The sequence below is a fragment of the Pogoniulus pusillus genome, chromosome Z, assembly GCF_015220805.1.
Source record: "Pogoniulus pusillus isolate bPogPus1 chromosome Z, bPogPus1.pri, whole genome shotgun sequence".
NCBI classification, from domain to species: Eukaryota; Metazoa; Chordata; class Aves; order Piciformes; family Lybiidae; genus Pogoniulus; species Pogoniulus pusillus.
Genome location: NC_087309.1, coordinates 95,614,113 through 95,633,130, shown reverse-complemented (window position 1 = coordinate 95,633,130; position 19,018 = coordinate 95,614,113).

Below are 19,018 nucleotides of genomic sequence, written 5' to 3'. Positions count from 1 at the left end.
AGGTCAATCAAGATTACCCATTCGTGCTCGTTGAGTTATCAGAGACATCCATTTAGACCAAGTTGCATCTGTGGCATGGTGTGGTGATGAACCTTTGCCCTTGAACATCCAGTTTAGAACTGGCAGTCTAGGAGCTAAAAGCAATTGTGACTCAGTTCCAATCACTTCAGAAGCTGCTTTCACTCTTTCATAAGCTGCTAGACTCTCTCTCTCTGTTGCAGTGTAATTTTTCTCTGAACCTCTGTAGCTACGACCCCAGAAACCAAGTGGATGACCACGTGTCTCAGTTCGAGCTCTCTGCCAAAGACTCCATGTTGGACCATTGTCACTGGCAGCTGTGTACAGAATGTCCTTAATGTCCAGACCAGATTGCACAGGTCCCAAGGCCACTGCATGGACTACTTCTCACTTGATCTGATCAAAGGCTGCTTGTTGTTCAGGTCCCCACTCAAAATTGTTCCTCTTATGAATCACATCATGCAGAGGTTTGACAATCTGACTGAAACCAGGAATGTGTAGTCTCCAAAATCCCACTGCACCTGAGAAATAAAGGGTGTCCTTCTTATTGGTGGGAACTGCCATGGTAGAGACTTTGTTGATCACATCCTGAGGAATGTAACGGCAACCATCCTGCCACTGCACTCCCAGAAACTGAATTTCTCTGGCAGGTCCTTTGACCTTGTCTCTCTTAATGGCAAAACCTGCTTGCAACAGAATGTCTATGATTTTATTACCTTTCTCAAACACTTCCTCAGCAGTTTGGCCCCACACAATGATGTCGTCGATGTACTGGATGTGCTCTGGAGCTTTACCTTTCTCCAGTGCATTGTGGATGACTGAATGACAGATGGTTGAGCTGGGTTTCCACCCCTGAGGCAAACGGTTGAACTGGTATTGGGTTCCTCTCCAGGTGAATGCAAACTGAGGCCTGCACTCCTTTGCTATGGGAATAGAGAAGAAAGCATTAGCAATGTCTATGGTTGCATACCATTTAGCCTCCTTCGATTCCAGCTCGTACTGGAGTTCCAGCATGTCCGGCACAGCTGCACTCATGGGTGGCGTCACATCGTTGAGGGCACGAAAATCAACTGTGAGTCTCCAGTCACCGTTAGCTTTGTGCACAGGCCAGATGGGACTGTTGAAAGGTGAATGAGCTTTCTCGATGACAGGCTGATCCTCCAGTTGACTTTCCAGTTGACAAATAGGCAACAAAGAGTCACGGTTACTTCTGTACTGCCTGTGGTGAACAGTTTGAGTAGCATTTGGCACTTCCAGATCCTCTATATCATGGTGTCCCACAACTGCAGATTCATCAGAAAGTTCAGGTCTAATGGACAATTTCAATTTACCATCCCCAATCTCTACAGATGCTCTTCCAAAAGACCATTTGTGACCCTTAGGATCTTTGAAACAACCTTGTCTCAAAATGTCAATTCCCAAAATGCAAGGCGCATCAGGAATAGTTACAATAGTATGTGTCTTCCACTCTTTACTGGTTAAACTGATCTCAGCCTGTATCTTAGTTAACTCTTGAGATCCACCAGTGATTAAAAAAATAGATATCAACTCTGTCCCCTTGCAATTTGATGGCAACAAAGTACACTGAGCACCTGTGTCAGCTAAAGCCTTGTATTTCCAAACTTTTGAACTGCCAGGCCACCTAATGAATACATTCCGATAGATTCAGTTCTCTCCACCATCCCTTTCCTCCTCCTGGCTGGAGGCAGGGCACCCCTAATGTTGAACATGACATGTAGGATGTACACAGTGATTGGTGGTGTTGTGAGAGAAATTGCAATTGTTGGAATAACTGCAGTTGCTCTGGGGAGCTGAAGAAGTGACAGCTACTTTTGTGGCATTGTTGTCTCTGTTTCTGCCACTCTGCAGTTCCCTGACTCTCTATGAAAGAGCTGAAGTAGGTTTACCATCCCACTTGTTCATGTTCTCACCATATGTGTCATGCAGAATTATCCACAGTGACACACGTGATTGCTGATGTCTAGGTGGAATTTGCCTCCTCCTGGGCTGGAATTGCCTTGCAGGAAGTGGGCATCTGTTCCTGACAGCACAAACACGCACCCATTCAGATGATGCAGAAATGGTATATTTTACCAGATTGGAAATTGAGCTTTGAAGATCCTCCTTCAGTTCTTTTATGCTGTCTTTAATATCTGTGGTCATAGTTTGTATGGCAGAGACTAGGCCAGAATGTGACAAGCTGTCTGTCTTGGGTTCAAATGCAAGTTCCCAGAGACTCTTATAAATTTAATAGACCCAATGACAATTTATAGAATTTATAGAGTGCCCTCCCCTCTTCCCCCTCCTTTCCCCAAAAGACAGGGAGAGAGATAAAAGTAGGGACACCCAAATAAATCAATCTCACTCGATTTGGAAGTAAAAAAGGGAAAGTTTAACAATAACTTAGAAAAAAGGGATTGGAGGTAGGGAAGTTTACAAAGGATAAGGAAGGGGAAAACAGCAAAATACAAACAGGGATGGATACAACCCGAGTAGTGTGATGGTATCTCTGCCTCGTGGCTGCCACGTGGTATGCTGGTATGCAGTATGAGTGTGTGTGGTCAAGAGTGAACGCAGGAAAAGAGGAAGAGACAGGGAGGTCCTGTCTCTTTTATACCACAGGAAGTTGGGGGAGTGGGCTAACCATCACCTGGAGTGTGGCCCACCCCTGGGGAGGGGCCAAGACCCCTAGGGTCAGGTTCAGGGTCACTCCCCCAGGAGTGTTAACCCTATACATTCCACCCCTTGGTTAGACCACTTCCACCTTCCTACGAACAGTCTTCTTCTCCAAAAAATGGGAAAAAGTGTCCATGGGTTAAGAGTTCTTGAAGTCCTTCTTGGTCCCCGACTGTATCCCAAGGCGATGTGCTCCTCTGGTCCGGAGTAGATTGGTGAGGTGTGAGCAGGACAGGAACGGAAGAAAAGTCAGTGAAACAGGAACAGTTCTTGTTGGAACTCAGGAAAGAGTCTTTTCCCTCTGTGAAGAAAACATTAGGAAGAGTCTCTTGGTGTCTGGCATCAAGGGAACAGGTGTAGATGAGATGGCTGTAGACATCCTCTGGAGGGAAATCAGGAACAGTCTCTCACTGCAGGGCATCAGTGACGAATCAGGTGCAGGGTTCTGGTTGGACGCCTCGTTGTGATGTGATGCTGTAGGACTCTGGATAGCTGCTGCTGTGGTGTAGGTTCTGTTGGATGCCGTGTAGTGGTGAGGGTATAACTACAAAAACAACTTGTAACCCCTTATGAACTATAATACAAGTATTACACAACTATGATACAACTATTATACAACTATAATGCAAGATAACCTGAAAGTATCTGGAACACATGGAATCAACTCTGAGATTTCAAAACCTTTTCAGCTAAAGAGAGATTTCTCTGAGGGACACACTCTATAACACCAGTTTCCATCATCACCCAGTATGTGTGACCAGGACCCTCTGCAGATACCACCCCTTTGATAGGTTTTCCCCCACCAGAGGCGGGAGCAACCCACACAGTCTTTCCCAGTAGATTCCTTTCACAGACTACAGGAACTCCATCTCCCTCAACTATGGGCAGTAGGGCAGACTGAGCAGGACCAGCTCGGTTAACTGATCCCCTGCTGTTCACCAGCCAAGTGGCTTCTGCAAGGTGCTTCTCCCAGTTTCTGAGAGTTCCACCTCCCATAGCCTTCAGGGTGGTTTTCAGCAGGCCATTGTGTCGCTCAATCTTTCCTGCAGCTTGTGGGTAGTATGGGATGTGATAAACCCATTCTATCCCATGCTCTTTTGCCCAGTTGCTTACAAGGTGGTTCTTGAAAATGGGTCCCATTGTCTGACTCAATTCTCTCTGGGGTACCGTGTCTCCACAGGATGTGGCTCTGCAGGCCCAGAATGGTGTTACGGGCAGTAGCATGAGGTACTGGGTAGGTTTCCAGCCACCCCGTGCTTCCCTCCACCATGGTTAACACATACTGCTTGCCACTGCGAGACCGAGGCAGAGTGATGTAATCAATCTGCCAGGCCTCCCCATACCTGTACTTTGACCACCGTCCCCCGTACCACAAAGGCTTCATGCGCTTAGCTTGCTTTATGGTGGCACAGATGTCACATTCATGGATAACCTGAGTTATGGCCTCCATGGATATGTCCACGGACCTGTCTCGGGCCCATTTATATGTGGCATCTCTTCCTTGGTGACCAGAAGAGTCATGTGCCCACCGAGCTAAGAACAGTTCACCTTTGTGTTTCCAGTCCAGGTCAATCTGGCAGATGTGGGCAGCCAGGTCAGCTTGGTGGTTATGCTGCTGTTCTTCAGTGGCTCTGCTCTTTGGGATGTGAGCACTGATGTGTCGGATTTTAACTGGTAGTTTGTCCAGGCATGCAGAAATGTCTTGCCAGAGATCAGCAGCCCAAATAGGCTTCCCTTTTCTCTGCCAATCATTTCTCTTCTGCTCCTTCAGCCACCCCCATAAGGCATTTGCTACCATCCATGAGTCGGTGTAGATGTATAGCATTGGCCACTGCTCTGGTTCTGCAATGTCCAGGGCCAGCTGGATGGCTTTCACCTCAGCATACTGGCTGGATTCACCTTCTCCATCCCTTGCCTCTGCAACCCTGCGTGTGGGGTTCCAGACAGCAGCCTTCCATCTCCGCTTGCTGCCTACCAGGTGGCAGGATCCATCTGTGAAGAGAGCATATGCCTTTTCCTCCTCAGGAAGGTCACTGTATGGGGGGGCTTCCTCGGCACGGGTCACTGCCTTCTCTTCTGCTGGCTTTCCAAAGTCAGTGCCCTCTGGCCAGTTGGTGATGACCTCCACAATGCCTGGGCACTCGAGAGTCCCCATCCTAGCCCTCTGAGTTATCAGAGCCATCCACTTACTCCAAGTGGCATCTGTGGCATGGTGCGGAGTTGAACCCTTCCCTTTAAACATCCAAGTCAGGACTGGAAGCCTTGGAGCTAAAAGGAGTGGTGACTCCGTCCCAATCACCTCAGAGGCAGCTCTGACTCCCTCATAGGCAGCTAGGATTTCTTTCTCTGTGGGGGTATAGTTGGCCTCTGAGCCTTTGTACGCCCTGCTCCAGAATCCAAGTGGGCGGCCTCTTGTCTCATCAGGAGCTTTCTGCCATAGGCTCCAGCTAGGACCATTCTCACCAGCTGCTGTATAGAGAATGTTCTTAATCTCTGGGCCGGTTTGAACTGGTCCCAAGGCCATGGCATGGACCACCTCTCGTTTGATCTGGTCAAATGCCACCTGCTGCTCAGGTCCCCACCCGAAGTTATTCCTCTTTCTTGTAACGTCAAAGAGGGGTTTCACAATTTGACTGTACCCGGGAATGTGCATCTTCCAAAAGCCCACAAACCCCAGGAAGGATTGTGTCTCCTTCCGGTTAGTGGGTTCCACCATAGTGGCCACTTTATTCACCACATCCATAGGGATATGGCATCGGCCATCCTGCCTCGAACTCCCAGGAACTGAATCTCTCTGGCAGGCCCTTTCACTTTGCTTCTCTTAATGGCAAAACCAGCATCCAACAGGATATTAATGATCTTCTCACCCTTCTGGAAGACCTCCTCTGCTGTCTCACCCCATACAATGATGTCATCGATGTACTGCAGATGTTCCGGAGCTCCACCCTTCTCCAGTGCAGTCTGGATGATGCTATGGCAGATTGTAGGGCTGTGCTTCCACCCTTGAGGCAGTCTGTTCCAGTGGTACTGGACTCCTCTCCAGGTGAAGGCAAACTGTGGCCTACATTCTTCTGCAATGGGGATGGAGAAGAAGGCATTAGCAATGTCAATTGTGGCATACCATTTGGCCTCCTTCGTTTCCAGTTCATACTGCAGCTCCAACATATCAGGCACAGCTGCGCTGATTGGAGGAGTCACTTCGTTCAGGCCTCGGAAATCCACCCTAAGTCTCCATTCCCCCGTCTCCTTTCGCACAGGCCATATCGGGCTGTTGAAGGGCGAGTGGCTCTTGCTGATGACAAGCTGCTGCTCCAGGTGGCAAATCAGCTACTGTATGGGTAGCAGGGAGTCTCTGTTGGTGCAGTATTGCCTGCGATGAACTACACGAGAAGCAATGGGTAACTTGACATCTTCCACCTTGTGGGTACCAACCACGGAAGGGTCATTTGACAAGCCAGGCATGATAGACAGCTGCTCTTTGTCTGCAGTCTCTACAGCTGCTATGCCAAAAGCCCACTTGTTCCCCTTCGGATCTTTAAAGTACCCTTCCCAGAGAAAGTCGATCCCCAGGATGCAAGGTGCATCAGGGCCAGTTACTGTGGTGTGCTTCTCCCGCACATTCCCGGTGAGGCTTATCTCAGCCTGCAGCACAGTCAACTCCTGAGACCCCCCTGTGACTCCTGCAATTGTAATAGTTTCTGTCCCCCTGTGGCTGGAGGGGATCAGAGTGCATTGGGCACCGGTGTCTACCAACGCTCTGTACTTCTCGGCTTCAGAAGTGCCAGGCCATTTCACAAACACGTCCCAATATACTCTGTTATCCCTGGCCTCTGCCTGGCTGGAGACAGGGCACCTCTGATGCTCAGCAGTGTGACCGCATGAGGCACACAGACCTGAGTTACTGGCTTCACCACCCCTTGGGCAAGAGGGCTGCCTGCGGGACACTGGGGCAACCCCTCTTCTGGAGGAGTTATTCCCCGTGTTTGTCCCCTGCAGTTCCCTTACCCTGGCCGATAGAGCTGAGGTGGGCTGGCCATGCCATCTGTCCATGTTTTCCCCATGGTCACACAGTGTTCTCCAGAGTGACCCCCTCTGTGTGTACCCTGTCTGCTCTGGGCTGCTCTCCTGCGGGGAGGAGGAGGAGCACGTCGGCGTGTGTTCCTTACAGCTGAGACTTGCACCCATTCTGAAGGTGAAGAGCAGTCATCCTCTGCCTTCTGCAGTTCAGAGAAAGAGGCTTTTAGCTCATTCACTTCTTGGGTGAGAGTCTCTACAGTGGCAATTAAGGTTTTCCTCGACAAACTGTCTTCAAACTGTCTCAGGTCATTCACAAACTCCCTGATTGTGGGAAAGTTGTTGGGGTCTCTGCCCAGCAGCAGTGCTCCCAATGTAGGGGCATATGTGGAAGGGGCACACTGGGTCAGTTTCTTTAAGAGGGCTGGCTTCATGTGTACATCATCAGGGTCCGAGGGCATCTGGCCAGCTCCATAGATTATTTCCTGTACTGCCATTTGCCTCAGGTATGAAATCCCCTGTTCCATATCTGTCCATTTAAGGGGATGGAAAATCATGTCATCCTTAGTCGGGTACCTGTACCTGACGGCAATGAGAAGCCTGGCCCAAAGGGAGTGGGTAACCATCGAGCCTCCCCAGCTCTTTGTCTACACCACCATCCCTCGACAAGGATCCCAGCTGCTTTGCCTCCCTCTGATCTAGGTCCACGGTTTCTGCTCCTGCATCCCAACATTTAAAAAGCCAAGCTAACAGGGACTGTCTGTTTGCCCTTGCATACTCCTGCCTTGTGTGCCTGATTTCCTTTCTGGGCATGGAGCTGATAAGGATAACTCCATTATCAGGTCCATTTCCAGCTGGTTGCTGTTGCTGGGGGGTGCTGGTTCCCGAAGAGGTCCCTTGCCCTGGATCTGTGTCTGTGGGAGGGTTCGGGTTTGATCTGACTTTCCGTGTGGTAATTGGAGCCAGATGGAGGGGGCTGGGCTGTGGGGGCAGGGTCCGGGGGGCTGCCCTGGGCGGGACCGGGGGCGGAGTTCGGGGCGGAGCCGCGCTAAGGGCGGTGCCTGCGCTTGGGGCTGCCGGACCCATCGGACCAGTCTGACCTGTCGCCCACCCTCCGCAGCTGCAGCTCGGGCAGTGTGCACCAACCCTCTCCCTAAGCATCTCAATGGCGGCGCCCACCCGAGGTCCCTACGTGCTCAAGTTCAGAGCTTCCTTGTTAATTCCCAAACCCACATTTACACACAGTGAAATAACAGCTATCCAGTATCATTTCTCCCCCAAAATATCTGGAGTTTGTGTGTCACAAAACATATACTCAGATTGATTCCATGTTCCAGAAACATTTCTAAACACAGTGAGATTACTAACAGAATTCAGGAAATAGGCATAGACTCGGACAGGCAAATGCTTAGAATATTCCCAGAGCATATCAATGACAATCCAGAAGACCTGGTAACTTATAAACTTTAACAGCCAGCCCCAAAACAGCCATGCAAAAGCGTGAATGATCAAGACTCTCAGAATATCCATTTTTTTAACTTCCAAATCTTCTCTGAAAGAATTCTTTCTACCTAGCCCCATGTTGGGCGCCAAATAAATTGTCTTGGGTTCAAATGCAAGTTCCCAGAGACTCTTATAAATTTAATAGACCCAATGACAATTTATAGAATTTATAGAGTGCCCTCCCCTCTTCCCCCTCCTTTCCCCAAAAGACAGGGAGAGAGATAAAGGTAGGGACACCCAAATAAATCAATCTCACTCGATTTGGAAGTAAAAAAGGGAAAGTTTAACAATAACTTAGAAAAAAGGGATTGGAGGTAGGGAAGTTTACAAAGGATAAGGAAGGGGAAAACAGCAAAATACAAACAGGGATGGATACAACCCGAGTAGTGTGATGGTGTCTCTGCCTCGTGGCTGCCACGTGGTATGCTGGTATGCAGTATGAGTGTGTGTGGTCAAGAGTGAACGCAGGAAAAGAGGAAGAGACAGGGAGGTCCTGTCTCTTTTATACCACAGGAAGTTGGGGGAGTGGGCTAACCATCACCTGGAGTGTGGCCCACCCCTGGGGAGGGGCCAAGACCCCTAGGGTCAGGTTCAGGGTTACTCCCCCAGGAGTGTTAACCCTATACACTGTCCTCTACCTGCCTGAGCTGGTCAGTGAATTCACCAACAGTGAAAGATCTTCCATTATCACTCCTTGATAGAAACTTGTTGGCCAATATGTTAGCATAGGATGAAGGAGCAAGCTTAATAAGCTTCTTCATGAGACCTGTTCCAAAAGGAATGTCATCAGGCTCATGGGTGCCATGATCTCCACAAAGCACTTCCTTCACAGCAAACTCCTTCAGAAGCTTAATTCCCTGCTCAATGGTGTTCCACTTCTTGGCAGCCCATGGCAGATCATCTCAGGAAGGATATCTCATAGCCACAGCCAACAGAAGGCGTGCCCACAATCTAACTCTACCAAGAGGACTTGCTAGGTATTTGTCCACTCTACCCTCCTTGGTGAGTGGCCCTAGCTGCTTGGCAGACTTGTCTCCTTCCTGCAGGGCATTACCACCTATGCTACAGCATCTCACTAGCCAGCTTAGGATTGGTTCACCTGATTCCCTTGTGTATTCCTAACTTCCCTGACCTCTTGTCATGGAGGGTTGCAGAGTCCTCTTGCAAAACCCTCATTTGGACAGAATTGTGGCTCAAGGCCTTCCATCGAGAAGTCAAAATATTGCTTTCATCTACTTGCATGACGGCAGCCGCTGTCCCAGCAGCCGTACAGCCTCTGGGAAGACTTCTCCCCCAGAAGGGCAGAAACTGTAAACATAGACTATTGTTTTGGAAAAAAGGCCTTGGTTCTCATACATTGTGACCACCCGACGAACACCTGCTGGGGGCTGACCCCTGGGTGGTGCCACAGGTTGGTTTTGGTGAAAATTAGCCAATGTATGAATTAATTGTAATGTTGTACCAATCTGTAAAGTTCACGCAAGTCTGCCTGAGTTGGCTAACACAACTTTTCTGAAACAATATAAAAGATGCTGCATTTGCCTTAATTTCATCCCCTCTTTTGCTTGTTACCCTGCCCTGCTCGCTCTCCTTTTGACTGGTATCCTTGCTCACACATTCGCACGGCACGGCACTTGCTCGGCATTCGCACTGCAGCATTGAAGCTATGGCTGGCTCGGGACGGCACGGTTACAGCCAGTGTCCAGCCTGGCCTGGACCTGCGGAAGCTCAGACAACGTGCTCTGATCCACGATATTTAGAACTTTTCTGAACTGCATTTGGACAGTGAGTAACTGACAAACTTAATCCAAAGACTGAGTAATTTCTCAAGCTTCAAGTAAACGCTCTCAAATTACAGACTCTCTTCATTTTAATAATTTTGTATTTTAATTCACAACCACGGACCAAGAACTTATGTGGGATAGTTATAAATAAGTTTGGGAAGGGGATTTCTAGTTTTTATAGTAATAAATCTCTTAAATTCTTTCAAATTCGGCCTCACATTTCATTCCCCAAAACCCAACCAAACTTTCTCCTCCATAACACCTCTCTGAGAGGATTGTTGGAGTCCTGGATGTCATCCTCCTCCTCTTCCTCTTGCTGATCTGGTTGTCCCCGGCCTAGAAACAGAACCTTCCTCATAGCACTCTTAAACTCATTGGAACCATCCTCTTTCTTGGCAGTCAACCTCACAGCGCTCTTCTCATTTGAGTTCTGCGATCTTAGCAGACTAAATGCCTCCTCTTCCTCCTCTTGCTCACCAGAGGTCCCCTCTCTTACATCCTCCTTTGAATCACACTTTGCCAATCTGGCTGTGTTTTTATCTTTGTTGTCATTATTGTTAGGAATATTGGCAGTTTTCCCAGAATCTGGAGAAGGGGTAACTGTCCCTGGCTGGGAAGGGGGTGGTATTTGAGAAATTTTCCCATTTGCTTTTGAGACAGAAACTTTCCGAGTTTTTATAGGTATTGCATTTGAATTTTTCACACATAATGCCAGAATTAATAGGAAAATTAAAACTATAAGATCCAGGATAACGCATGAGAGGAACAACACAGTTTTACATGAGCAATAACCTGAACAAATGTCTGACATCTGAGTTCTGGGGTGAATTACCCTCATCAGGGCTGTAGTTAAAGCAGTATTTTGATTGCTTGTAATACTATTGACAAATACCCCTGTAATGTTAGTGGTAAGATTTTCAGTGACTTTAAAACCAGCATAACCAAGAATGAAATCACCCAAGGACCAGAAAATGCTTGTAACTTTAGCTTTGACCTTCTTAAAAACCACATGAAGCAAGAAATAACCAATTTGGTCTTTGATCCAATTGTATACAAAAAAGCAGCAAACAGGCCACACAATAGCCCCCACCAAGTACAATAGCTGCTTTATTAGCTTCATTCTGATTCCCAGAGTTAATTAACAATCACTCAAATGAATTTGCCCCAAGTTGGGGAAGCCAAATAAAAATATGTGGTGGTTTGGCTGTTATCCGCCCCCCACACTTTAGAAGGTACCCCAGCTAACTCAGTCGGGTTCTGGGAATATAAATGAAGCTATTTATTTACAGCTAGCACAATATACAAGCAGATATGCACAATATATACAGTTATATACAGAAATATACAAGTTAAAATTAATACAGAAACACAACTCCCTTCCCAGAAACCTGAGTCCCCAGGAGGGGCTCTCAACCACCCCTGCACCTTCCCCCTGCCCCTCTCAACCTTACCCCAGTCCTAAGAAAGAATAGAGGTTCAGCCAAGGGGTTAAGAAGCAAAGGTGAGTGGCAGGAGATGTTAGGGAGATGCAGCTTAGTCAAAGCCCAGCCTGAGAGTGAAGTCAAAAATGGTGAAAAGTGTTATCTAATGTTTACATTCTTCTTCAGCGAGACTCTGAGGGAAGGAGACATTACCAATGTTTTCCTTTCACAGCCAATTATCTACTTTTTCTTACCAAAACATTCTAGCCTGCTTCAAACTAGCACACGTACATACTGGCTTGCTATCCTGCATTTATCTATGAAGCTCAAGTCTCCCTGCAGCCCGGCACACTGCTTGCCAGCTGTCCTGTAAATCTGGAAAGATCCAGAGCCAGCAGATCTTTCAGACTGTCTGCTAACCTATAAACACAGCCTGCTAGCTGTACAGGCGACCGTTGCAGAAGCTACACGGACAAATCTTTCTCCTGCACCTGGAAATCCTGCCAGCTGATCATCCCTGGACACTAGCATTCAGAAGAAGCAGCAGCACCAAGGCAGAGACCACTTCAGTCCAGGAGAGAAGGTCAGAGAAATCCTGTTTGCCCCAGATACTGGGAACACTTATCATTCACCTGCAAGTCGGGACAGATTCCAGCTTCACCAAGACCCAAATACTGGGCACACGCTGTGACACAATCCTGGGAGGGTGATTAATGATTAACACTTAAGAGCAACACATCTAAGCAAGCTTTAATTCCTTTGTAATATAAGTTATCTCTATCTTAAGAGCAGACACAGTTGCAGCCCCTACTGGGCAAACAGTATAGTTGTTAAGAGGCATTAAGCCTGAGGAAATCTTTCTCTCTGTCTATAGTTGTTGATAATTTGATATTTCCATTTAATAATCAATCTCTGTAAATATATCCCAAGCTGTTTTCATAACTTTGCACATAACGAACCTGACTTCATAGTAGTTGGGGGTGGCACAATTTTGTAAATATTAATTTTAATAAATAATTTTATAAGAAATTAATACAGCCTCAAATTAATTTCTCACCTACCCCTAACAGAGGAGGAACAGAGAAACCCCCTCCACAACAACTAGCCAGTCACTTGCAGTTAGTACTATGCTAGAGAACTCTCAACAATTACATTGCTTTCAGATGAGCACATGTGTTCTGTGTTTAGGAAAAATAAATAAAAAATAGAAGGTGTCTTCTGAATGTGCTTTTTTTATCCCTTTTATAAGAGCTGGAAAAGCCTCTGAAGTCTATGAAAATGTCTGTGACCAATGATAAGCACAATCTGCTCATTCTGGGTCTTCAGAAAGTAGCCTTTGAAGAATCCTTTCACAACCTCACAGAGATTTTGTGTTCAAGTCTCAGAGCAACTCAAGATGTTCTATAAATTAAAGACAGTAGCCCTCTCTGATAACTGTTTTCACACAGAGAATACTTACAGGAAGCACAAAGAATAAGTCAAAATTTAAAAAACAGTGATTGGAATGATGATCACTGCTAAAAAAAAAAAAATATTCACTACCAACAAGAAAATATACAATAGAAACTCTGCATAAAACTCTTCCAAAAGCACCCAACATGCTTGGGTGTTAATGAGCAGCATTGCTTATTTTTGTGTTACAAAAAGCCATATATGTTGACTCTAAAGCAAAGAATTTAATTCCATGTGTATCTTTAAATACAAAAGGCATGTATGTGGACTGCCCTTTTGTCTGTTTTCATCAATAGGGTGCCTTCAATAGGTAACATGTAAAGAAGAGCAAAAGGACATACATTACATTCGTAGATTACTTTACCATTCTTCAATCATTTGCAGCCTAGGGAATTCCTGTATAATGGAAACACAAGTGATAGTAAATAATTATAGCAAGTAATATTTGCTATGAATGTGTTCATTGTCAGCAAAAGTAGACTTCACTCTCCCCTACAAGTGAAAGAAAGTAGGGAAAGATTCTCAGGAATTCTTTTATTTATTTATTGTGTTTCTTGCATTGTGCAAAATCTGATCTTGGAAAGCTGTTTCTGTAAGAGAAGAAATGAATGAAGGGGATATATACCTCTGTTGTAATCTTTTCTTTTTACAGATAATATCTACTCTTCTTTACTTTAACACATGAGGAATCAAATAACAGGATGTGGTCTCATATGGCCAACATACTGTCCAAAAAGTTATGTCTTTCTGGACTTGTGCTTTCAGGGCATGTCTCTTTCACTGTTCAAGATTTCCTCATCTTTCTTCTAGGTCCTTAAGATCATCAGACAAATGCAGTTCCACCACATGGGACTGTCATTTGCTTTACCAGAATCCAAGGAAACATGTGATTCTGGTATTGTTCACAATACTATTGTGTTTCAGCTACCTCAATACAGGAAAGAGTTTTCTAAAGTCACCTTAAGTAAAAGATGGTTGCTACCTGCCTATCATCTTCATGTGATGCCTAGCAGTACCATTTCTTAATCACATAACAAGCATGAAACTACTTATTTTGAGGGAAACATAGACAAGTCTGCCGTGTTCAAAATGAAAAATCTCTAATTAATGTCCTCAATTCTGAGTATCTGTAAGCCAATAAACAAGCAAGAAATGCATATGGAAATATGGGAGCACTTTCCATTGTTATTTGTTTCAACAATATAAATGCTGTATGGCTATAAATACTGAAGCAGCAAAAAAGAAGATACTGTCCGTGCAAGTACAAGGATTACTGTTTACTTTATTCTCAAGGGGATTTGATCATACACTGAGATTAATGGTTCTTGACTGAGCTGTGCACCTGGAGATAGTCCTGTTAAGGGTCTAGTGTCCTGTAGATTTTAAGTAGTAATATGAGCAAAACAGCTGTGGCCACTTTTGTCAAGGACACTGCACTCATTCAGTGGGTTTCCCATGCAGAGCATTTAGTTTCAACCAGTGGAGAAAAGACAGGTGTAGTGACTGCTCAAGCGTAGTGCACTGTATGCTTGTGATTTGCTGTGTGTTCAGGCAGTGAAATAAGTAATCATCAAATGAACACCATACCCTAAGTTTAGATTGATTTCTCTCATTCACCTTTGTGTTAATTATGGTAAATTTGAAACAAATTCAGCTGTGTGGGTCTATTCAGCTCAGACACATGTATATTGTAACATCAGAAGAGCCAGTACATGAGTAGTCTTGTAAAGTTGTGACTTTCACTTATGTATCTTGTCAAAACAGGACTCAATTTCCACAGAAAATATGTTTATTAATATATTATATTGTATTATATTAATATATAATGAATAATGGACTTGGCTAAATTTCCTAAACCCTTCTCTTTGGTCAATTTAGATAACAAGCAGAAATAGCTATGATAAAGCTTTTATTTCTACATCTTGTTTAGCCCATAGAAGAAATATCTTTTCATATAAAAAGAAGTGTGAAGAAGCAGTTACTCATATTGCAGAAATATCTTTGTTACATCGGTTCTTCTCACAATTCCTTCTCCCAGGCTTCCCAAGTGCCAGTACATGGTAGCAATCTTCGGGGTGAAAGAGGCTTCCAGCTATAGAGTAGAATTGTGTTAGGGGCTGCTTAGAGGGTTTGAACATAAACAGGTTCACAGCCCAGATGGGAAATGTTAAAGGGTGCTGGAAATGCTGCATGATGCCACTGTGACCTTGTCCTTTTTGAAATGTCATGGAGACTGGGAAAGGCCCTCTATGATTGGAAGAAGACAAATATTTGGCACTGAAACAGGCAAGAAAGAGAGTCAGAAGCAAGAACCGGACAGCCTCATGTCAATGCCCTGGCAAATAGTGAACATGAAAGATGTGAACGTGACTTGAAACAGATGGTGAGCAAAAAAATATCTGGGCATTTGTGTTACTATAATAGTGCTGAATAGTTTGAAGTCACATAGCAGCTAGTTATCAGTGGCACACTTTGGGGTTAAAACTGCCATGGGAAGTGTTCAACAACTTTATCAGTAACCCAGGGATTTTAGGGAATGAGTGAATAGTGGAATGGCATAGACTCGGGGGTCTGTACAGAGACCAGTAATGATACAGACACTGGTATAGATAACAGGATCAGGTGCACCATCAGCAAGCTTGCAGATGACACCAAGCTGAATGGTGCTGTCAATATGCCAGAGGGGCAGGATGTTATTCAGAGGGACCTGGACAACCTGGAGAGATGGGCCCAGGTGAACCTCATGAGATTCAACAACAACAAGTGCAGGGTTCTACACTACAATCCTCATTATTAATACTTACTGGGGGATGCAATGATAGAAAGCAGTCCTGCAAAAAAGGAACTTGGGAGTTTTGGTGGATGAGAACCTGGACATTAGTGAGCAGTTTGTGCTTATGGCCCAGAAGGCAAATTACATCCTGGGCTGGATCAAAAGATGCATTGCCAGCAGATCCAGGGAGGTCATTCTACCACTTTGCTCTGATGAGACCTCACCTGGAGTACTGTGTCAGCTCTGGTGCCTTCAACACTAGAAGGACATGGATCTGACAGAGTGGGTCCAGAGGAAGGCCATGAAAATGATCAAGGTGCCAGAACACTTCTCATTAAGGACAGCCTAAAGGAAATGTGGTTGTTTAGGCTGGAGAAGAAAAGGCTCTAGAGAGACCTAATAGCAGCCTTCCAGTACCCGAAAGACACCTACAAGAAGGCTGGAAAGGGACTGCATGCAAAGGCCTATAGTAATAGGACCAGGGGCAATGATTTTAAACTACAGAAGAGTAGATTTAGGTTGGGTGTTAGGAGGAAGTTCTTTACCATGAGCGTAGTGGAATGCTGGAACAGGTTGCCCAGGGAGGTAGTTGAGGCCCCACCCTTGGAGATAGTCAGAGTCAGGCTCAACAGGGCTCTGGGCAGCCTGATCTATGAGAGGACATCCCTACTCACTTCAGGGGGATTGGACTAGATGACCTTTGGAGGTACTGTCCAACCCAAGTCATTCTATGATTCTATGACTCTCAGCAGTTTTGAAGGATACCCAGGGGCAAGGTGAGTAGTCAATAGACTGGAGTACAGGCTTGCCACTGACAGGGATCTGAGTTCTCAGAAAAATGAGTCAGCACTGAAAAGTTGAAGTACATTGATTGTGTATATTGCTACAGACAGGCTAGCTGGCTGCAGAACAGCTTGCCAAAAACACTCCAGGGTTCTGCTAGACAACCCAGACATGTTGAGCTCTCATCTCAGGTGCAAGTATGTGTGTCTGGAGCATCTTCATTGATTTTAGTAGTTAGTCTAAATGAATTCTGCAAAGTCACCACATATTTACACCAGTTTATTTAAGATCAAAAGTGAGCAATACTGCTCTTATGGTGGAAAGTAGTAAGTTTGATTACAACACCTTGATTCCTTGTATGTACTTGTAGTAGATGTGCTAATTCTCTTCTCAACTATCACACACACACACATACATAAGCCACTGTGAACATAATTTTAACATCCAGGAAATTAGTCTAAGTGTTCAAATAATTTAGTTATGCTGTATTAAAACTCCCAATGAAAAAAAAAAAAAAAAAACCAAACAAACAGACAAAAAAAAAAAACCCACAACCAACCAACCAAACAAAAATTCTAATTCCATTATGGTGAAGGTTATTTTGTAAATTCTGGACTGCTTGCTCCCCCACAGACTAGGATCCAAGTGTCGCGGAGGGGGTTCCACCACCTGCGCCATCTGTGGCAGAGGGGAGAAATTAATTGGTGCAAGATGATATTCTATAAAAATACATAATCTATTAACTTCCATATTCTGAACTCTCACCACCCCCAGCCACTGAATTTTAATATTAATATATATTCTTACACGGTTATGGAAAACATTCTAGAAATAATATCAAAAAGTAACTTGTTAATAACTATTATTATCTAGCAAACTGGCAAACTATTATTATCTAGAGAGGAATTTCTCTGCAGCCAAATGCCACTTGGGGTCAATATGCTGCTTGCCCAGTAAATGAGCCCAAGCTCTTTCTGCTCTATGGCAGAAGGCAATAGAGAATTACAGAGATATTAAAGCATTTACTCACAAATTCTTATTAATTATCAATCACCCTCCAGGGCTACATCACAGCCTATAAAGGTGTCCAATCTTCAGGTGACTCTGCCCGTGGACTCTGAGGCTGGAATGCTCCTGGCTTCAGGGGGAAAGGAGAATCTTCCTGGCTTCTGGGGAAATTGCAGTCTCTGACTTGTTCTCCTGGCTTCTTCTGGATGCCCTGTCCAGGAATTCTTAGGCAGAATCTTCAGGTGCAGAGGCAGGATGTTGTACGGTCCCAGCACAGTGTCGCACTGGCCATACAGGCTGATTGCATGCAGATAATCCAGGGTCTACTCCTGGTAACTTGTGGCAATGGAGTTTACCAGACAGTGATAAGGAAGCAGGTGTGCAATAGGGTGCACGGCTGCACGGGAGACTGAGCTTCATAGATAAAGGCAGGCAATGCAGGATCTAGTCCTGGTAACTCACCACAGTGGCATGCAGGTGTGTACGGCTGGCTGGGAGCCCACGGGAGAGTCTGTCTCCGTAGATAAAGGCAGGCATTAGGGTGAGCACTGCTGGTGAGCAGGCTGGCAGGCAAACAGGCAGGCAGGTAGGCATAAGCAAACATGCAAAAGCAAGTTGTTTATCTGTGTACCTCTATGTATCAGATGTGGGCTGAGATTGATGGTGCTTTGGCCACCAAAATGGCCAATCAGCTTGGCAGTTAAACAAAGCATACCATAATAGGCAAAGACCACAGGCATAGACCTTCCAAATATGAGAATCACACAGGCCTTGCACCCGGTGGGCCATAAGCTGAGCTCATGGGCTTATACAACCACGTTACACAATCAGGGGCCCTGGACAGGCCAGACTTTATGGCGCCAGGTCTGTTGTGCCCCTTTGTGTTTACTTAATGTGTTTACGCCTGGTGTGGGCAGAAAAACATGTCCAGGCAAGAAAAGGCATGTATAAGCCTATTTTTGGGCCTATGGGCCCTCCATGACACCAAGATTCTCAAGTATTCAAGACCCTAAAAAGTATATTGCAAACTTCTCTGCTTCATTTGAAGTCAGCTGGAAAGTGAGAACTTTGGAAAATCATACACAGAAGCGACAAAAGTGATGCAAAGTTATAACTGACCAGCATAAACAGAACTGATAAAATAATTATGATAAACACAGTCTCAAGTTGTGCCAGGAGAGGCTGGGTGGTAGGAGGAAGTTCTTGACAGAGAGAGTGATTTGCCATTGGAATGGGCTGCCTAGGGAGGTGGTGGAGTCGCCATCCCTGGAGATGTTAAAAGAAAGACTGAATGAGACCTCCTGCCACTGATGGCAACCCAGGTCTCTATAGTTATCAAATTCAGCATCTGTGACACTGGCTTGTCCTCTTATACATGAGGGCTATCTTTTACATTCCCCTGATTCTCCTGTGTTCAGTTTCATTTCGTTTTCTCTCACTACTGGAGTCTTTATTTGGACTTCCTTGCACAGCTAAAAAAATTACATTTGCATTGTTTCTTTTGGAAGGGTGAACTGAGAGTGCTGACTTGTACTTGTCCTGTCTCCAGGCTATCGTGACTTTACATTTACCATCCATGTGTGATC